Source organism: Phascolarctos cinereus, unplaced genomic scaffold (genome assembly GCF_003287225.1).
Source record: "Phascolarctos cinereus isolate Bilbo 61053 unplaced genomic scaffold, phaCin_HiC Scaffold_2;HRSCAF=192, whole genome shotgun sequence".
Lineage (NCBI taxonomy): Eukaryota > Metazoa > Chordata > Mammalia > Diprotodontia > Phascolarctidae > Phascolarctos > Phascolarctos cinereus.
The window spans coordinates 232023001-232045834 of record NW_027555625.1 but is presented as its reverse complement, the minus strand read 5'-3'; the positions used below and the strand labels follow the sequence as shown (position 1 = coordinate 232045834).

General features: G+C 41.3%; 1 long non-coding RNA gene across 1 annotated transcript; it reads right to left on the bottom strand.

The window, feature by feature from the left end:
- Window positions 1-975: 975 nt before the first annotated feature.
- LOC110206420 (uncharacterized) lies at window positions 976-21935 on the bottom strand. The gene is made up of 3 exons (XR_002323910.1): window positions 21860-21935; window positions 2958-3064; window positions 976-1154 (listed from the first exon to the last, which is right to left on the bottom strand). It is a non-coding gene; the product is annotated as an uncharacterized LOC110206420 (long non-coding RNA).
- Window positions 21936-22834: the final 899 nt, after the last annotated feature.

Here is a 22834-nt window from a genome sequence, read left to right as displayed (position 1 = left end):
TAAACTGAGAGCCCTGGGCCACAGCCTTTTACAATGTGAGAGATTTCTCACCCTCCTGGCTCCTAGTTGGCTCAGGTCTATTCCCCCCCCCCACTCCCCAAGCAGAACTTTGGTTTTCCCATCAAATTGGAAATAAACTTTCCTCAGCACCAAGGCCTGAGATGGGGGGAAGGGAAGGGAAACCTAGCTTCTGAGACCCGTCTTTGCTTCTTCTTTCCCTTTCCTTCCCTCAGCTAACCTCTCCCCTGCTTTGGCTCCCCATTCCTGTTATCCCAAACAAAGTTTTCATCAACATCATCTCCTTACTAGCTGTGTGACCCTGGGCAAGTCACTTAACCCCAATTGCCTTAAAAACAAACAAACAAACGTTAAACATCATCTCACCCCATCCAATTTCCTAAATGACTTTGGGTTTCCCCTCCTTGTGTCTAGGTCCTAATTAGGGTCCCTAATGCCTCCTACCTCTTCTCCACTGAGCAAAGCTTCTCCAAGAAAAGAGCACTGGTCTATCTGCCCACAAGAAAGGACTGCACACCTAAGGCAGGCCTCCAAAAGGTCTGCAGATCTCATTTCTTCCAGGCCTGTTGTGTTGTCTGGCATCTTTAATTGGGAACCCTACCAGAGTTCAGGAAACCTGGGTTCTATTCCCAAGTCAGGCCTCTAGCTCACAAAATCCCCCTTTTTTCAGATGAGGCTACCTTCCTTCCCTTTCCTGCTACCCTGAGGGACCATGGAACTGGGTCAAGTAGTTCAAGAGATCTTGAAACCAAAATGACAGCAATTCCTCTACACTCTTCAAAATGGCCCTAGGCCAGTCACTTCTTTTTTCTGTACCTCATTTTCTCCATTTATATAATGACGTGGTTGAACTAGCTGAGCTCCAAGAACCATACCAACTCTGATATTCTGGGTCCTGCGTTCTAAGGCCCCCTTCTAGCTCATATCTTAACATTCTCAAATGTCTTTCAGCTCTAACATTCTGTATTCTATGTTCCATGGTCTTTTGCAACTCTATGGTTCAATGACTCTTCCAGAGGGTGAGAAGCATGTTCCCAAAGATGTGGGAGGAAATTGTACTTTCCCAGGAAGAAAAGGGCATCAGTATCATTGGGTGGAGGCAAAAAGTCCAGAGGTTTGGGGGAGGTCCTTGGGCTCTGGAAGGAAGCAGAGAGCTAATTGAGTCATGACATAGCCCAGGCCCTTGCCCAGCTCCCCCCACCCCCAGCTCCAGCCTCCAGGGCCCCCCGCCGCCTGCCCGCCTCCATCCAAGCATGCTGTCAGCCAGCGAGACGAATGTTCAACACGGCCGTCTTTATGGAGGGTACAGACAGCATGTCGCCGGGCTAACCCTGCGTGGAAAATTTGGAGGTGGAAGGAGAGGCGGGATAATTAGGCCAGGGCCTAGCTCAGAAATGTGAGCTGCTTCATAGGGGGCAGCCAGAGGCCTTGCTAATTCCCCAGGCCCTGTTCCCTAACAAAGCAGCCAGGTTAGAAATACCCTCTTCCAGGGAGTCCCTCTAGAGCAGCCTCTACCTGGAGTGACTGACGATCTAGCAGAGAAGAGGCTTTGGGGAGCAGAAAGTTTCAACAGGAGTTGTCAGGGGAAGGATACATATAGGAAGTACGCTCTCACTCCCTGCTCAGAGGCCAGGAGAAGCCTGCCAGCCACCTGGGGGCCCCTGCCCTACTAACTCTTGGGGATGAAGGGAAGGAATACCAGGTCCTTCCCACCCTTCTACCCTCCCCCATCCAGGAAAGGCTGGCCAATTCTGGGTAGTGAAATTTAGACCTCTGCTGGGACTGGGGTGTTCGAGGGAATGGGGAGCTGAGGTATTTGGTATAACAGAGGCATTGGACACCCAGGAGAGAAGACTCAGGGTGAGGGAAATATTAGTGTTGGGTAGTTTCAGTCCTGTCTGATTTTTTTGTGACCCCATTTTGGAGTTTTCTTGGCAAGGATACTGGGGTAGTTTGCCATTTCCTTCTCCAGCTCATTTTACAAATGAGGAACTGAGACAAGCGGGGTTAAGTGACTTGCCCAGGGTCACACAACCTATAGTCTGAGGCTGGATTTGAACTCACGAAGATGAGTCTCCCTAATTCTAAGCCCAGTGTTCTAGCCAACTGCCCTAAACCCTGATTAGCAGGCATAAATGAACCAAAAACCAAGGTGCTTCCGTAAAAGGATTCCTGCAATGAGGGTCATGGGTTCTGGTCCCCACTAAGCCATTAACTTGCTGTTTGACTTTAAGTAATAATAATGACAAGAATGACACATTTCTATAGTGCTTTACAAAGCATTTTCAACTTCTCTGGGCCTCAGTTTCCCTCCTTATAAAATGAGAAATTGGGCTAAATGGTCTCGAAGGGAAGGGAAGGAAAAAACATTTACTAAGTATCTACTATATACTCGGCACTATGCTTTGCAAATATTATCCCATCTGATCCACACAACCTTGAAAGATAGATGCTGTTATGATCCCCATTTTACAGTTGAAGAAACTGAGGCAAACAGAAGTTGTGTTTTGCCCACAGTCATATAGTAGGGTTCTGAGGTCAAATTTGAACTCAGAACTTCCTGACTCCAAGCCAAGCACTCTATCTACTGAGCCACCAGCTGCCAATGTCTTTATGTCTAAGGAACCCTCCTGTTCTGATATTCTCTGTCCTTCAGGTGCTCCTGCATCTACCTCTGACATTATGTTCTTTGTTCTAAAGTCATTTCTGGCTCTGGCACTCCATGTACTGTTTTCTTCCAGCTCTTCCAGCTCAAACATGTCATGTTCTCAGATTCCTTCCAGCTTGTATGTTCTATGACTGAAGGTCCCCACCTCTGTCATTCTGTTCTATGCTCTAGCTCTCTTCCAGTTCCCACATTCTGTGTTCTATTCTCTAATGTCCTTCCAACTCTGACATTCTAGGCATTCTATATTTCCAGGTTACTATAAAGTGATTACCTCTGCATGTGACTAGTCAGAGAAGACTTCTTCCAGGTGGTAAGATTTGTAGAAGGAAAAGTGGTTAGCTCTAGGATACTGCCCCTTTCTTCCTCCCATACTAGGATCTGTTCAACAACAAATATTATTTTACACGAACAAAATCAATGCAGCTAGAATAAGAAGAGAAGCAATCAACTGGGGGAAAAAATCTTTGCCAAAAATAGATAAAGATTTGATGCCAAAGATATATAAGAAATTAATTCATATACATATATGTATGAATTCTATGTAATACATATTTTATATAATATATGCATGTGACATATTTTATATATAAACTATTATTTCTACACATATATAGTATTGTAAACTACAGTACATATGAAATTATAGTATATATACATATACATATGCACACACACAAGAACCATTCCCCATTGGATAAGTGGTCAAAGGATATAATGAACAAGCGATTTTCAGAAAATGATAGACAAGCTATCAACAACCAATTACTAACAATAAAAGAAATGCAAGTTAAAACAACTCTACAGTTTTACTTCATCTTCATCACGTGGGAAAAAATGACAAAAGAAAAAAAATGATGTGTTGGATGGACTGTGGAAAGATGGTCATACATGTACTTGTACTGCTGGTGCACCTAGGAATCAGTCCAATTATTCTGGAAATCAACTTTGAATTAGTAGAACCTAATACCCCTACAGCATAGGGCAGAACCCATAAGAAACAAGAACCTCATGATGTCTGTGTGTGTGTGTGTGCGTGCGTGCGTGCGTGCGTGCGTGCGTGCGTGTGTGTGTGTGTGTGTGTGTGTGTGTGTGTGTGTGTTGGGGGACCTCAACATCTGGCAACACGACCAGCCCCAACAAGCCTCAGCCTCAGGGTCAAGATGCCCTCAGCCAGAACAGTATCAAACCCCCCACACCACCAGGCTGCCTTATTGACCCATTGCTCTTTCTCTCTCTCTTGAGTCAATAAGAACAGGGTGGGGAGTATTATCTGAATATCTAAATACGCATATGCATTCTGGAAGATTATTATTAATAGCAAACAGAGTCTCTTAGGCTCCACCTCCATTCAGATTGTGCCTCTTTTAGCCCCGTAGGTTTAAATTCACCTCTACCAATCCCTTTCCGCCATTCATAGGCAAAGAAATTCATGGTAGATGGACACTTAATTTTTAATGATAGTTTCAAAAGTGAGCAATCAACATGACAGAGCTTCCAAAATTTCCCCTGCTTTGTATGATAGCTGAGGTAACAGCTTTCTCTCTCCTACTCTTCCTCCTACCACACTGGGGAGGAAACAGGAAGAGAGTAGTCAGACAGGTCAAGGAAAGCATGTCCATCACTTCAAGGATGAAGGGGTATAGCAGATGGCATTGTGGACAGGAGTTAGGTCATCTCACTCACCACTCACTGTTGTTTTGGCCTGATCTGCTTCCTATTCCTCCAGCTGGACCCAGCTTGTCCACCTCCCTATCACATCTGGTTAACAACTCTCCTCTTCTCTCAATCTGGTCTTTAGCTTATAGCCATTAGAACAGCAATTGCCACATAGGCCACTGCTCCGGTACATTCTCAGATGGTCCAGAATGGAGTTCTGGATGACGTGCCATCCTCACTCCCCATCAGTCCCTCATGACTCACTCCTCTGTGGAAGTCTTTCAAGATCAAAGTCACAGGAACTTGGAGACTTCTGTAATGTCTGACTACCCACTGGCAGATACTTTTGGACCACCATGTCTCCACGGTTATGCCACTAGGGGATGGGTGATGTGTGTCCACCATGGCGGCTACGACATAAAAATCAATCAACTAAAACACTTTTTGACCTAGCAATACCACTACTAGACACATATGCCATGGAGGGGAAGGACAGAGAGAAAGGGCTCTTACAAAAATGTTTAGAGTAGCTCTTTTTGTGAGGGCAAAGAACTGGAACTGATAGGGGTATTCATTGATTGGGGAGCAGCTAAACAAATTATGGTATATGAATGCAATGTAATATTATTCTGCTGTGAGAAATAACAAATATAATAGCTAGCATTTACATAGTACTGTAAGATTTGGAAAGCACTTGACAAATATCGTCATATTTGACCCTCACAACCGCCCTGTGAGGTAAGTGCTATTAATATCCCTATTTTGCAGATGAGTAAATTGAGGCGAGCAGCAATTAAGCGACTTGCCCACAAACCACTCATCACATTGGTAGTGTCTGAGGGAGGCTGGATTTAAAGACTCCAGATCCAGTCCCATACCCACCACCACAGAGAAACTGACTTTATGAATGGATTCAGGGAAGCAGGAGAGGAATGTATGCGATGTCCATAATAATGTAAAGGAAAGCAACATTGAAAGATGTCAGAATGCTCATCAACGCAGCATCAGTGCAATTGGAGATCATTTAATAGAGAGGCGGGACTCCTACCTGTTAGCAAAGAGTTGATGGATAGTAAGTACACAACTAGAGATGGAAATGGCAGACCACTCCAGTGTCTTTGCCAAAAAACACCCAGATGGAGTCATGAAGAGTCAGATGTGACTGAATAAAACATACATTTTTAGACATGGCCAGTATATAGATTTATCATTCTTGTGACAAGGATGGGTTTTGTTCAAAGGATTTTGTGTTTCTTTTCTTTTCCCCAATAGAGGGGGGAGGCAGGGAGAAGGAAGGAAAAACCTATTTTTATTCATTTAAAAAATCTGACTTTTAAAAACAAAGAAGAGTACTATGGAGGGAGAGGACAACAGTCTTTAGGAAGTAAGAGTGATATTAAAAAGAGAAAATAACTGGGAATAAATAAAATAATTTTTAAAAAATCAACGAACTCCTCCACAGAGATTTATTAAGCACTTACTGTGTGCGGGTGCTGGGCAGGCATTACGTTCCAGGCGAATTGGACTACATACTGCCACCAGAGTAATCCATACTTCCCTATATCTGGACCTTTGCACACACGGCCTCTTTATTGCTTTAGAACAGAACTTTGTAGGGAAGTTACCTTTGAGGTCTTCAGTGACTTGTCCTAATACCTTTAGAAAAGGGCTTTTTTTCCCTCAGGCATCACATAAGCCTTTCCTTCTCCTCTGGAGCATTCCTTACTTAATATTGCCTATTGTTGGTCTCTGTAGTGTGCTGTCTCCAATGTGAGGGCTGGGCCCTTGACTTTTTTAGACTTTGTATCTCTCCTTGACATCAGCATGATGTTCTGTACCCACTAAGTGCATAATAAAATTTTAATATTTGATTCATTGAGTTGGATTAATTTATGAGTCAAGCCCGTTGAATAAGTAAATGGGACTTGGCTGTATTAGCCAGAGAGGACGTTCCACTTCCTCAAGGTCAGTGGTGGTGGAACTGGGAACTTCTGGCCTTCTCTTCAGACCGAAGCAGGTCCAAAGTTTAGCTACCTTATAAATACCATTAAGGCCTTCCCAAGAATTCTAAGTCCTCTAGCCTGGCCCTATGCATTACTCCAGCCTCCTTTCCCCCTATTCCTCTACTTCAATATAACCTGGCCAGTTTCTGTCCAGTCTTGCATACATACCTGGTACTCTTCCCCACCCCCAGCTAGCCCTTCATTTAGAGTGCCCCTCTCTCTTTCCTGTAGCTCTAAATCCTAGCCATCCTACAGATCCCTCAGCACAAGTCTCTTCTCAGGTATGATCTCCACCTCTCTTGGCCACCCTAGCCTTCACTGGTCACTCCCTAAACTCTCTCTGGAGAGACAATGTAAAGTCAAGGAAAGCAGGTTGGACATAGGGCTAAGAGATCTGGGTTTCAATGCAGGCTCTGCTTCTTGTCAGCTCTATGACCTTAGGCAAATCCCTCCTGACTTTGACAGTTTCCTCAACTGTCAAATGAAGGTGTTGGGCCAGAAGATCTCTAAGATCTCTTCTAGAATCAAATCTTCTTATCCTCTGGCAATTATTTGGGTTGCTCACCTGATTCTTAATCATCCCGTATCTTGGGACTACTGTCCTTTTTGTTATTCCTTTTCCTGGGTTATTCTTATCTCCTTTGACTGTTCTGACTCTTCATGACCCCATTTGACATTTTCTTGGCAAAGATATGGGAGTGGTTTGCCATTTCTTTCTCCAGCTTATTTTACAGATGAGGAAACTGAGGCAAACAGGGTGAAGTGACTTGCTCGGGGCATACAGCTAATACGTGTCTGAGGCAGATTTGAATTCAGGAAGAAAAGTCTTCCTTGAGTCCAGGCCTGGCGCACTATCCACTGTGCCATCTAGCTGCCCCATAGGGCAAGGGGTCCTCCTTTACTTGTCTTTGTACTTACTTTCCTTAGGAAGACAGTGGGGCTCATAGCATGGAGATTAATTCTGGACACCTCCAGATTTCTCATAGCACTTGTCCTGGCTTACTTTTTTGCATTCATCACAATCTTCCTTGCGTCTTAATCATTTGAATGCCTTATTACAGGAAGCTAGGTGGCATAATGGATAGAACACTGGACCTGGAGTTAGGAAGATCTGAGTTCAAATTTGACCTCAAATTTACTAGCTGTGTGACCCCAGGCAATTCACTTAACCTCTGCTCGCCTGTTTCCTCAACTGTAGAATGGAAACAATAGTAGTACCTACCTACCAGGGTTGTTGTGATGATTCAATGAGATAATATCTGTACAACATTGAGCACAGTGCCTGGTACATGGTAGGAGCTTAATAAATACTTATTTCCTCCCTTCCTCACCTCTTTTGCCACACCCAGCTGTTATACTGTAAACTCTTTAAATATAGGTGTGTGTTTTATTAATCCTTTTACCTGGGCTAAAGGCTGACCCTTGCACATAGTAGGTGCTTAATTATTATTTTATTTGATTCCTTATTTATTCTGTGCCTACTGTATGCAGAGCATGGGAAAGATAAAGGTTAGATAAGTTAAGGTCTTTGTGCTGGAATTACAGAATCACAAATAAGTGGTACCCAGATATACCCTAAGGCAGCTAGATAACTTAGTGGACAGAGCTCTGAGGCTGGAGTCAGGAAGATCTGAGTTCAAATTCTACCCCCAACACTTAGTAGCTATGTGACCCTGAGCAAGTCATTTAACATCTGTTTGCCTTAATCCATTGGAGAAGGAAATGGCAGACCACTCCAGTGTCTTTACCAAGAGAACCCCATGAACAGTATGGTCCATAGGGTCACAAAGAGTCAGACACGATTGAACAACAGCCACACCCTGGAAAGAAGAAGCCTTTATGGTTCATAAACAACGTGTGAAAAGTCTTGGACAAGGTCAACTCTTTTTTTTCTTTTTCTTTTCCCCTGAGGCAATTGGGGTTAAGTGATTTACCCAGGGTCACACAGCTAGTATGTATCATGTGTGTGAGGCTGGATTTGAACTCAGGTCTTCCTGACTCCAGGGCCGGTGCTCTATCCACTGCACCACCTATCTGCCCCAAAAGTCAACTCTTTGACAAGGCTCTAATGCTATCTTGTGCCTCAATTTGATTTTTCTAAATTGAGGCTGAACGTCATTGCCTCCTAAAGATCTTCATAGAACATAACATTAAAGCCCTTTAGGGTCCATATTGGCTTCTTCTGAATATACTCCAGTTTATCAATATCCTTTATAAATTGTAGATCCCACAAAAAGAAAACCTACATATATACTTAATATTTGTGGAAACAGTTTTTATGGTAGCAAAGAAGTGGAAAGGGGGCAGCTAGGTGGTGCAGTGGATAGAGCACCGGCCCTGAAGTCAGGAGGACCTGAGTTCAAATCCTGCCTCAGACCAAACACTTGATACTTACTAGCTAGCTGTGTGACCCTGGGCAAGTCACTTAACCCCAATTGCCTAAAAAGCAAAAAAGAAGAAGAAGAAGAAGAAGAAGAAGAAGAAGAAGAAAAGAAGAAGAAGAAGAAGAAGAAGAAGAAGAAGAAGAAGAAGAAGTGGAAAACAAGTCGGATGTTTATTAATTGAGAAATGGCTAAAAAATTGGGTGGCATGAATCAATCAATAAACATTTATTAAGCACCTACTATGTGCTAAGCACTTGGATTTCAGAAAGAGACAAAAGATACCTTGTCCCTGCTTTCAAGGAGCTTACAGACTAATGGGGAATTTAATTTAATGAATGTAATGAAATATTACAGTGCTGTGAGAAATGATGAAGATGATGAATACAGGGAATTGTGGGAAAACTTATATGAACTGATGCAAATGAAGTAAGAACTAGGAAAACAAATTACACAAATATAACACTTAAATGAAAAGAATAATTGAAACTGAATGGTATAAAATTATGATGATCAGGGGCAGCTAGGTGGCGCAGTGGATAGAGCTCCAGCCTTGGAGCCAGGAGGACCTGAATTCAAATCCAACCTCAGACACATGATGCGTACTAGCTGTGTGACCCTTGGCAAGTCACTTAACCCTGATTGCCTCACAAAAAAAAAAAATTATAATCATCAACACCCGTCTCAAGGAAAAGCCATGGAAATCACCTTCCACCCATCTTTACTGGAAAGGAGGGAGACTAAATTTCATAGAACGTCAAAGGTTTTCAAAATGTTGGTTCATGTTGCTGAACTTTCCCCTCCTCTCTTTTTATTCTTTGTTATAAGGCTTTCTGGGAAGGGGAAGAGGAAGGGACTGAGATTCTCTGGGAAATGTAGTTGATGTGAAAACAAAAGCTATAGCTATTGAGGTACACCTGAAGGTCAAAAAGGGTTCTGAGCCACCAACATGGAGACAGTATGCAGTTCTCAGTTTTCCAATCTGAAGCTAAAGAAGCAACCCTGAGAGTTCATGCCTTTAGCGATGATAGTGTAAATCCCGGTGATGGTATCTTATTCTCTCATCATCAGGACAATAATTTATGATATTGTGATATTTCTCAGTGTTAGAGCTACAACTGATGAACCAGGAAGACCAGTGGTTTTCTTGCATGTCAAGGACAATATATTATGGAAGGAATGGCATTCAGCTTCCCAACCACAATGGGAGGTTTAGATTTCATAATCCTAGTTTGATCCAAAGCACCAAACATTCCAAAGCTCAATAGATTTCTTCCTCCATTCATGAGTCTTATCTGTGTCTTGCTGAGTTTCTTCAGGGCTAGAGAAAATCAAGTTACAGGGTATCTGCTGGTTTAGAGAGTGTCTTTTGTGAAAAAATCAACAGAAATTGGATTTTCTTCTTTTAATAATGTTTCAAAGGCTGAACTTGTACCTCAGGACAAAACATGGAAAAGTTATTATATTTGTGTTTGATACCATGAACTAGATGTCCTATAGATACCTTAAACTCAACATATATAGGAATGACATAAGGAAAGATCTGATGAAAAATACAAAAACTTTTATTCCATCTTTGCAAGAAATTTTCTTGGTACCATTAAAATGGTAAGCTTATCACAACAGTTTTTCCACAATGACATGCCATTCGTGTAAAGTCAGCCCTTACTTCTTGGGGTATTTTTTTTTCATTTTAAGAGAAATTTTTTGTATATAATGCAAGTATTGGATAAAGTGTTTCTTTTTTTTTTTTATAACCAGCATTGTTATTTATAACCAGCAATGTCACAGTTTTAGGAAAAGGCATTTCTGGTTGAGAGTTACACATATAAATTCAGGAAGCTAGAACCTGCAAGTTGACAACAATGCCATCAATGCAATCAGCTTTGCTTTGCTTTGAAACAGGATGCATGACTGACCATAAATTATTTTAAATGTAGTTCTAATAGTCTGTGATTTTATGCAATACTGCGTTCCCTAAAGATTATGAAAGAAGCTGAAATAAATACTTTTCCTCCTAAAAAAAGATGTAACTTTTTAAAACAAGATAAGGTGCTTCATAATACATCTTCACTGATCTCCTTTGTTTTTGCATAATATTCATTTGTAAGACACCACTCCCTCCTCCTCTGCCCAGCAAGCCATAGATTGTAACAAATATTTAAAAGGGGGAAAAAAAAGCAGTACAGTAAAACTAACCATTATCAAGCCTTCATTTTTTCCTCCCTCCTACTTCCTCCTCTCCACTGGGGAAAAAAAAAGATTAAATTAATTAACTAATTTCTTTAAATAACATTATTATCAAACCCTACAAGCACAGTCAGACAAAATAATTCCTACTTAGACCAATGTATCTCTTATTCTACAGTTCCATCACCTCTCCATCATGAGGTAGGCAGCTTTCTTTTTTATCAGTCTTCTAGAATAATGTCTGATCATTTAATACTTCAGTTTTTTAGAATTGTTCTTTTTTACAATATTGATGTTACAGTAAAAATGTTTTTCTGGTCCTGCTCACTTCACTCTGCATCAGTTCATACCAGTCTTTCCACTTCTCTTTGAAATCATCTTATTTCCTCATTTCTAACAGCAAAATAGTATTGTATCACATTCATATGGAGGCAGCTAGGTGGTAAAGTAGATAGAGTGCTGTGCCTGGAGTCAAGAAGAACTGAGTTCAAGTCTGATCTCAGATATTTATTGGGCAACTACAGGACAGCCTCAGTTCAGCCTCTCTCAGCCTCAGCTTCCAAATCTGTAAAATGGGGATAATAATAGCACTTACCTCCCAGGTTTATTGTGTGGATCGGATGTGATAATATTTATAAAGAGCTTAGCAAAGTGCCTGGCACATAGTAGGCACTTAATAAAATGCTTGTTCCCTGTCCTTCATATACAATTTGATGAGCCATTCCTCAGTTGATGGGCACTCCCTTAGTTTCCAGTTTTTTGCCACAACAAAAAAAGAGCTGCTATAAATATTTTTGTGCATATCGGACTTTTTCCTCTTTCCTTGAACTCTTTGAGGTATAGGCCTACCTATACCTCAGGTAGAGTCAAAGGGCATGTGTTGTTTTGTCATCTCTGCCAAGATGATGGATATGGACTGGAACTTTAGCATGACTTTAACTCACATTTCTCTAATTTGAAGCATTTTTTTATATGGCTATTGATAGTCTGGGTTTCTTCCCTTGAAGACTGCCTGTTCACATCCTTAAACCTCTTGTCAATTGGAGAATGAATTTCAATCAGTCCCTTATATGCCTAAGAAATGGGATCTGTATCAGAGGAATGTGCTACAAAGATTGCTTTCCTGGTTAACACTTTCTCTTCTAAGTTGGTTGCATTGGATTTGTTTGTTTAAAAACTCTTTAATTTTATATAATCAAGATTTTATATTCTGTAATCCTGTCTGTTTCTTGTTTGATCACATATCCATCCCCCATGCATAGCCTTGAAAGGTAGTTTCGTTGTTTCTCTTAACTTGTTTATGATATGACCTTATATTTAGGTCGTGTATGCATTCGGAACCTATCTTAGTAGGTGTTCTAAAAGAAGAAATCAACATCACATGGGAACAAGATAAGCACGTTTCACCCCTTTAATTCTGTCTGCTGCTGGAGTTGTCTGAAAGATGCTTTGCAGTGAGCCTTTGTATCCCAATACTTTTATTCATTTACAAAAAACACTTTATCCACCCTGGGCAATTATTCACAGAACATTAAATGTAAAAAAAAAAAAAACAATAGCAGGATAGCAGCTTGTCCTAGGGATATTTCCATCTGAACTCTATCAAAACTGATGAGAACAAAATAATTATAAGTCCATTGGATTTTTGATCAATTAATCAACAAGCTCCTATAATGTGCCAAGCACTGGGCTAAACCCTAGGAATACAAAGAAAGACAAAAACAATGCCTGCTTTCAGGGAGTTTACATGCTAATGGGATTTGAAGTCCTAACTTCAAATCCTAATTCTATTAACTGACCATAGCCCTGTGCAATTCAATCTCTAGTCTCAGTTTCTGGTAAAAGGAGGGTGAAACCCCAGGAACTCTAAATTCTCTATCGTCTCCAGATCTACTTAACTCCCAAGAAAGGCAAGAATTCACAAGATAAGGCATAAATTTGACAGATTAAGGCCCAGAGAACTAAAATGCATGAGACTGATTATAAAGAGTCTTGAAAGCATCTGAGTGGCAAGGTCTATAGAGTGTTAGGCTTGGAGTCAGGAAGACCAGAGTTCAAATCCTGCCTCAGTCACTTACTAGCTGTGTGACCTTGGGCAAGCCCTGTTTGCCTCAGTTTCCTTGTCTGTAAAATGAGCTGGAGAAGGAAATGGCAAAGCACTCCAGTATCTCTGCCAAGAAAACCTCAAATGGGGTCAGGCAGAGTCAGACATGACTCAAACAAATGAACAAAAAGTGTCTCTCAGGGTTGTTAGGAGGATCAAATGAAATATTGTAAAGTACTTAGCACAGTGCCTGACATATAGCCTGCTTAATAAACACCTGTTCCCTTCCCCTTCTCCATAGCAATCATCCAGGCAGGTGGCAATGAGCTAGTGCATGGCAAAGGGTGGATGGATTCCAGAGATGTTGTTGTGAAGGAAGAACTGACAAGATTTGAGAACTGATTGGATCTAAAAGGTAAAGGGAGGGTCTTGAGAAAGTTAGCTGCATTAAGTCACTAACTAGATGTCAAGTACTAAGTGTTGAGAATATAAACACCAAAATGAAGACAGTCCCTGCCCTCAAAGAATTCAGCTTGGTAGCAAGAGACTTCTCTTATAGGGGAGGGATGGTCAAGGAGAGGTATTTTAATTCAGAAAGTTACAGGGGTGATGAGTGGAACCATGAGGAAATAGTTTGGTATGTCCTCAACCTTCTTGACTTCCCGGATCCCTCAAACCCAGTCAATCACCCTCTCCTCCTTGGTATTCGCTTCTCTCTAGGTTTTCAGGACGTCACTTTCTCCTGGTTCTCTTTCCATTATGTGACCACTCCTTCTCAGTCTTCTTTGCTGGGTCAAGTCACACACCTGTTAACTTTGGATTCAGCACTAAAATCGGGCTCTGTTCTGGATTTTCTTCTCTTCCCCATCTATGCTACTTCACTTGGTGGGGTGTATGGGGTGTTCAGGGAGGACTAACACCTCCCTGCTCACCCACCTTTGTGTCCACCTGTCACCCAGTTCTCACCTATGGCTCCAAGAAGCTGTAGCATGTGTAGTAGCCACACCCTGGTAAAAACCATCTGCTAAACCAGGTTGAGGGTAACTGACAGGCCTTCAGTGTTTTGGTGAGTTAGAGGGATGTCTGCCCCAACCCCTTGAAGACTTCTCCTGGCAGAATAGGCAGATGAGAACAATTTGTTCCAAGAGCCAACTGAAGCAGATGCTTCGGAGCACTTAGGGCTTGGTCAGACATCAAGATGCCAAGGTCATCCTCTGCATTTCAGGCCATCGCCAGTTGTCCTGATTTTTGTCTTGCCACTGGACTTTGATGACTCAGGAAGAGAAAGTGAGGCTGAAGACTTTGTGCAGCTCTGCCTCACTTAAACCCAATTCATGCACAAGTCAAGACATCACCCTGTGATGTCATTGGTCTTCAAAAACAAAGGACAAAATAACAATTTCAGTTGGTGATCTCCTCAGCTCCCATGGATTTGATTGTCATCTCTATGCTGACAACTCCCAGACTGCCTCTTTGCTGACCTCAAGGCATATATCTCCAGCTACCTCTCAGACATCTCAAACTAGATACTCAATAGATATCTTAAACTCAGCATGTCCAAACCTTAATTTTCTTTTCCCATAAACTCTCTACCCTTCCAAAGTTTGCAATTACTGTCAAGGGCACCACCATCCTCCCAGTACTTCAGGCTCACAACCTAAGTGTCATCCTCAACTCCTAACTCTCCCCCATCTCCATTTTCAATGTGTCGCCAAGGCCTATTGATTTCACCTCTTCAACATCTCTCGTGAGTCCACTTCTTTCTTCTGATACTGCCATCACTCTGATGATAGGTCACAATCTTCTCACAACTGGACTATTGCAATAGCCTGCTGCTTAGTCTGCCTGCCACAAGTCTATTCCCATTCCAATCCATCCTCAATTCAATGAGTGATTTTCCTAAAACACAGGTTCAAACATGTCACTTCCTTACTCAATAAACCCCATTGGCTCCATATCCGTATCCCACAATCATATGCAGAATCCCTTCATAACCTGGCCCTCTCACTTCTCACCTTTCCTGTCTTTTTATACCCCACCCCCTTCCATGTACTTTTGGGCCCGAGGATACTGCCCTCCTTGCTGTTCCTCAAACAAGACACTCCATCTCCTTCCTCCTGGCATTTTCTCAAGCTATTCCCCCAAAGCCTGAAATGCTCTCCCTCCTCAATTCCACCTCCCTGCTTCCTTCAAGTACCACCTTGTACAGGAAACTTTTTAAATTCTAGTGCCTTTTCTCTGCTGATTATTTCCTATTTATCCTGTCTGTATTTGTTTGTTTGCATTTGTTTACATGTTATCTCATTAGACTGTGAGCTCCTTAAGGGCAAGCACTTTCTTTTGCCTTTCTTTATATCCCCAGGCTTAAGTACAGTGTCTAGCAGTAGGAGGAGCTCAATAAATGCTTACTGACCTACCCTTTCCAGGAGTAATGACAATTGATTTTATCATGATTCCCAATGGAAAATGGAAAGGTGGAGGTCAGAGGTTGAGCAGGATGGCCCTGCCCAGTAGGGAAGTAAAAGGAACCAGCCTAGATGTACTCGGATACTCAGGACAAGGAGCAAGAGGGCAGGTGGTGGCCAGAGAATGAAAAGGTCAAGTCCTGAATTTAAGACTGAATTAAATGCTAATGCAGGATTTCCAAAGACTGGAAATTAAGGCAAAGTAGCCAAATTAATAGTTTAATAGTCCTGAGATCAAGGTGACTTCCGGGAGGAAGGTGCTACAGACAGATCTGAGCAGGGAATGAGAAATTCCCCTCTACTAGCCCTGTCCCCCAGTCCTCTCTTGCAGAGTTTATATTCTCCAGAATTTGGGGAGAATTTATATGGTTGACAGGCTCCTGCTCAGAAAGAAGTCATATTTCCATTATATCTGTTTATCAACACACCATGCCCAAGCCCTTAGCATTTCAAGGCAGCTAGGTACAATGGATAGAACACTGGGCCTGGAGTTAGGAAGATCTGAGTTCAAATCTGGCTTCAGATACATACTAGCCGTCTGACTCTGGGCAAGTCATTTAACCTCTGTTTGCCTCAGTTTCCTCAATTGTAAAATGGGAATAACAGTAATAGTACCTACTTCCCATGTTTATGTGAGGATGAGACAAGATAATATTTAGGATCAAATGAGATAGTATTTTTAAAGTGCTTAACATGGTATCTGGTACACAGTAGGAGCTTGTTGTTAGCTCTCTCCTTCCTTCCCAAAGTCAAAGTTCCTCTAATCTCTTCCTACCTCCCTTAATGTCTAGTCCCTAGGTTCATCAGGTATATTCTCTAGGAAGTCATTTGAAGAATTTCGCCTTTGAGAGAGAACAGAACTGAGTCAGGATCTGAACCTCCCCACTCCACTTTTGTGGGTCTGATGATAAGCCATCTAGCCTCTAATAGTTGTAATGCTCTTACAACCAAATACCTGAGGCTTTAAAAAAAAGTAGAGTTACCAGTTGGATAGGAGCTGCCAAACTATATGGTTTCTAAGGTCCATTCTGGTCCTAATGTTCTTTGTTCCAAGATTCTTTATAACTTTGATATTCTCTGTTCTAAGGTGCCTCCAGCTCCAGCATTCCGTGAGTCTATTTTTGTCTGGGTCCGTCTCCTAGGACCGGCAGCAGCCTCTGGGCCTGACTAGTCACTTTAATTAAATGCTTCAATGGGGCCAGAGAAAGGTGGGGGTGGAGTATGATTAGGACTTGGGGAAAGAGGAAGGATGGAGGAAATGCCTCTTTCCATTGGTCATAGCTGCCCCTGGGACCTGGAGGAGAGATGTTTGGCTTAGCCAGGCTGACTTTGGGAGGCTCAGGACAGCCTTCCTCCTCCAGCCCCCTTGGAGTTAAGGTTGCTGCTAGAAGGCTTGACCTGGACAATACCAAACAAAGCAATGAAGTGTCCCTAAGGTCAAAGGATCCATTCCCCTCCTCCTCTTAGGCTGCAGGACCCCTCCCTCTCCCTGGAGTCCAGCTGATTGAATGGGGGCTAGTGATTAGCAGGGCCAGCTAATCTGTTACAGATGTTCCCAGAGGTGGCCCACCAATCCAGCAAGTCAGGATTTCCCCTCCTCTCTCCTCTGCTCCCAGCTCTACCTGCCTGGAACACCCAAGGATATGCTTTACAATCTGTTTATTTCCTGCACTTTTTAAAAGAAAAAGTAGGGAGGGGAAGAGAAGAGAAGATATTTAATGGCTTCTCCCAGCCAGGACCCCCAAGCCCTCCCCAGGCCCCTTGCCAAAACCCCACGTAGTCAGCCCTTAGCTATGAAAGAGCCTTTGATAGGTTTCACCCTATTAAGTAATATTAGAGACTGTAGTCTAATTGCATTAAAAAACTGGATCCTGGGGTCAGAGAGAAAATAGGTTAGCTGTCCATAAGAATAGCTTATTAATTCCATGGTGGAGAATCCTGGACTGTAGTTATTGAAGGAATTGGGAATGTTTAACCTGGAGAAGAGAAGACCAAGAGGAACATAATAGCTGAAAGATTGTCACGTGGAAGACTGATTAGACTTCCTCTGTTTGGCCCAGAACCAGAAGCAGTTGGCAGCAGTTACAAAGAGACAGATTCAGGCTTGATGTCCCAGAAAAACTTCTGATCAACTAGAGCCGTCCCAAAGTGAAATGATCCATTGGAGGCCTTCAAGTACGGTCCAAAGAACCACTGGCTGAACATGTCTTGGCGGGGATTGTTTTTCAGGCATGAATTGGACTAGATGGTTACAGAAGCTCGTTCCAACTCTAAAATTTTGTGATTCTGTGGCAGTCGAGAGCCCTTGGTTCTGGACAGCTACTTATCAGCTGTGTGTGGCCCTTGCCTAGGGTGTTTCTACTCTCTGGAGTCTAGACTTTACCTTCTCCACCTATAACATGAGGGGACTGGACCAGATAATCTCTATCAATGCTTCCAGCTATAACATTTTATGTTCTGTATTCTATGACTTTCCAGATATGACTTATGGTATTCTAGGATTCCTCAAGGGTTCAGTGTATAACATGTAAAAGCAAATGGTAGAACACAGATCATAGAACTTTAGAGTTGAAACAGAAACTGCTTTCTCCAAGGTTACCAAGGTACTAACTGCTAAATCCAATGGCCTTTTCTCAACCTTCATCCTTCTTGAATTCATGGCAGTATCTGACATTGGTGACCACCCTTTATTCCTGGATATTCTCTCCTCCCTTTGTTTTTATAAAACTGTGCTGCTTTTTTAAAAATTTTTTTTCAATTAGCAAAATTCTATTTTCTTTCCTTTCCACTTCAACCCCTCCCCCCACACACACAGACACACAAAGAAAGAAAAAGAAAACCCTTGTAACAAATATGTGTAATTAAGGAAAACAAGCTCCCCCATTGGCTGTATCCAAAAAATGTCTCATTCTGTATCCTAAGTCCATCACCTCTTTGTCATAAGGTAGGAAACAGGCTTAATCATCAGTCCTCTGGAATCATGGTTGATCATTGTGTTGATCAGATCTCAATTCTTTCAAAGTTATTTGTTGTTTATGTTTACATGGTGTTATTCTCGTATAAATTGCTCTCCTGGTTCTGCTCTCTTTACTATGTATCAGTTAATACAAATTTCAGGTTTCTCTAAAATCATTCATCCCGTTAATATACTATAATTTGTTCAGCCATTCTCCAAATGATGAGTTTCCAAGTTTTTTTTACATACACACACACACACACACACACACACACACACACACACTGCTATAAATATTTTTGTATACATGGGTCCTTTTCCTCTTCCTTTGATTTCTTTGAAGTATGGCCCTAGTTATGGTATCATTGGGTCAAAGGTTAATCACAGTTTAGTGTCTTTTAAGGCATAGTTTCAGAATGCTTTCCAGAATAGCCAGACTAGTTTAAAGATGAATGAACATTAATTAATGTGCCTGCTTTCCCCTAGCCCCTCCAACATTTGTTATTTTCCCTTTTTTTGTCAGGTCTTCTAATTTGATAAGTGTGAAATAGAGACTCAGAATTGTTTTCATTTGTATTTCTCTAATTATTAGGGATTTGGAGAAATTTTTTTTTATATGGCTAAAGATAGCTTGGAATTCTTCCTTTGAAAGCTACCTATTCATATGCCTATTCATATCCACTTATTAATTGGAAAATGGCTCTTGTTCTTATAAATTTGAATCAGTTCCTAACATATCTTGGAAATGAGATCTTTTTGAGAAATTTGCTCCAAAGATTTTTTTCCCCTGGTTGTCTGCTTCCTTTCTAATTTAGGCTGCCACTAGGCAGCTGGGTGGTACAGTGGGTAAAGCACTGACCCTGGAATCAGGAACCTGGAATTCAAATCCAGCCTCAGATACTTACTAGCTGTGTGACCCTGGGCAAGTCACTTAATCTCAGCTTCCTCGACTGTAAAATGGGGATAATAACAGCTCCCAAGGAGTTGTTGTAAGGATGAAATGAGATAATATCTTTAAACTACTTAACACAGTACCTAACACATAGTAAGTATTTAAAAATACTCACTTTTAAAAAATACTCACTTCCATCCTCATTTTTGCTTCATTGTTTAGTTTGTACAAAAACCGCATAATTTTTTGTAATCAGAATTGTCCATTTTACCTTCCTTGATACTTTTATCCCTTGTTCGGTCACGAACTCTTCTACTGTCCTTTGAACAACAGGTGATTTCTTCCTTGTTCCTCTAATTTGTTTATGATGTCACCCTTTATGTCAAAGTCACATACCTTTGGAGATTATCTTCCTAGAAGGTGTGAAATATTTGTCTGGTTTCCGCCATGTTGATTTCCAGTTTTCTCTGCAGATTTTGTCAAATAATGAGGTCTTACCCCAGTAACTGGGGTCTTTGTGTTTATCAAACACTGAGCACTGCAGTTATTTACTTCTGTATATTGTGAATCTAATCTGTTCCCCTAACAGACCTCTCTCTTTCTTTCTTTCTTTCTTTCTTTTTCTTTTTTTTTTAGGCAATTGGGGTTAAGTGACTTGCCCAGGGTCACACAGCTAGTAAGTGTCCAGTGTTTGGTCTGAGGCTGGATTTGAACTCAGTTCCTCCTCATTCCTCTCTTATTTCTTAACCAGTATCAAGTCACTTTGATGATTACTGCTTTGTAACTTAGTTTGAGATATGGTATTTCTCACTTATTTTTCTCATCATTCCCCCCCCCCGAGATTCCTGAATTTTCATTCAAGATATTATTGTTATTTTTTTTCTAGCCCTATAAAGTAATGCTTTGATGGTTTGATTGATCTAGTACTAAATAAGTAAATTAATTTAGGTAGTGTTGCCATTTTATTACATTGGCTTGGCCTACCCATAAGTAATTAATATTTTTCCAATTATTTAAGCTTTTATAATTCATGTAGTTCCTATATGTGTCTTGATAGACAGACACACAAGTACTTCACACATTTAGTTGTTATTTTAAGTGGGATTTCTCTCTCCATCTCTTCCTGCTGGATTTTATGGTTAACACAAAGAAGTGCTGAAGATTTACATAGGTTTATTTTATAGCCTACAACTTTCCTGAAATTGTTAATCATTCCAATTAATATTTTTAGTTGGCATTCTAGGTTTCTCTAACTACACCATCATTTAATCTGCAAAAAGTAATAATTTAGTTTTCTCTTTGCCTATCATTTTTCCCTCAATTTCTTTTTCTTATGTTATTTCTAGAGTTAGCATTTCTACCACTATAACAAATAGTAGTGATGATAGTGAAATTTTTCATTTTATCTCTTATATTATTTTTAAAAAAAGGCCTCTAGTTTATTCTGATTACATATGATGGTAACTTTGTTTTTAGAGAGGCACTACTTATATTAAGGTCCATTTATTCCTATGTTTTCTAGTGTTTCTAACAGGAATGAGTGTTGTATCTTGTCCACAGCTTTTTCTGCATCTGTTAACATAATTATATGATTTTTGTTGGTTTTCTTATCAATATGGTCTATTGTGTTGATAATTTTCCTAATAGTGAACCTACCCTGCCTTTCAGGTATAAATCCAACCTGGTCATAGCATGACAATGTATTTTCCTATTTCTCTTCCTGCCTACATGATTGCTCCATCTCTGTCTCCTTTATTGTGTCTCCATCATGCTGGCTCCTTTACTGTGTCTTCATCATGCATTTGCTGGCTCCCAACCGTGATCATCCCCCAAGATTCTATCCTGGGACTTCTTACCTTCTCTTTCACTACATTCACTTGATGATCTCATTGATTCCTGTTGGTTCAAGTATCATCTCTATTGCACGTAACTCTCTAACATTTATTCAGCTCTAACCTCTCGCCTGAGTTTTAGTCACTCATCACCAGCTATTTGTTGAACATTTCCCATTGGATGTCCCATGGACATCACAAATCTAAATTGTCCGAAACAGAATACATCATCTTCCTTTTCATGAACCCAAGTTCATAGCCTTGGCCTCTTCAACTCTTCTGTCTCCCTCATCTTCTTTCCATATCCAATCAGTTGCCAAGTCTTGTTCACTTTACATTTCCAACATATCTCTCATCCATCCTCTTCTTTCCAATCATACAGCCTATTCCTCCATTTAGACCCCCATCACCTCTTGCCTGGACTATTGCATTAGCCTCCTACTTGATCCCCCTACTTCCAGGCTCTCTCCTCTCCAATCCTCCACAAATCTACCAAAATAATTTTCCTATTCTGCCCTGTATCCTGCAATCCCCTGCATAGAACTTTCAGTGACCCAATCAAATTCTGTAGTGGGCATTTAAAACCCTTCACTGTCTGCCTCTAACCTCCCTTTCCAGGCTTATTTCACATTACCCTTGCCTTTCAGGCACGCTATCTTCCAGCCACACCAGCCCATTTAGTGTCCCCCACACTCGATCATCTCTCTCTCATATCTCTATGCTTTTGCACACCCATAAGGTTCTCCCTTCTCACCTTTGCCTCTTCGAATTCCCGTGGTCTACTCCCTATGCGAAGCCTGTCCCCCCATCATCCATTCATCAGTGCTTTCTCTCTCTCTCCTCCAATTACTATGTATAAGTGTGTGTTAAGTCATTTCAGTCATTGTTCAACTCTTTGTGACCTCATTTCAGGGTTTTCTTTGCAAAGATACTGAAGTGGTTTGCCATTTCCTTCTCCAGCCCATTTTATAGATGAGGTAACTGAGGCAAACAGGGTTAAGTGACTTTCCCAGGGTCACATAACTAGTAAGTGTCTGAGGCCAGATTTCAACTCAGAAAGATGAGTCTTCCTGGCTCCAGGCCTGGTGCTCTAGTATAGCCACTGTGCCACCTAGCTTCCCAACATGTATATACTTACCTGTTTATGTGTGGTATCCCTTCAGTAGAATGTAAGCTCCTTGAGGGCAGACACTGCTTTTCTAGTTCATCTCCATATTTTCAACCCCTGCTATTGTTTCACATAAAGTAGACACTTTCTTTTTTGTCTTTGTATCCCTAGCTCCCAGCACAGTTCCTGGCACTCAGTAAATGCTTGTTGTTTGATAAATGTTGGTCAGACTGTTTTGGAGTGGACTGGATAGGACTTTGGATCATACAGTTTCAGAGATGGTAGGGACCTTAGGGATCATTTGGTTCAATCATTTTATTTTGTAGCTGGCCCAGAGATGGACGAGTGTGCTGTCCCAGATCATAACAGGGAGTTAGTGGTAGAGTCAGGAGTAGAAATCAGGACTCCCTGCTGAAGAGTAAATATGTGACGAAAAGAAAAACACTTCTCTATAAATGATTTTGGGCATTTTTTCATAGAAAGCCTGGGTTTCTTCCCTTGAGAACTACCTATTCATGTCTTCATTTATCAATTGAAAAATGGCTCTTACTGTTGTCAATTTGAATCCGTTCTTCATATACAGTATTCCCCAAAGTCTTACTGCTGTTTTAAGCTACTAAA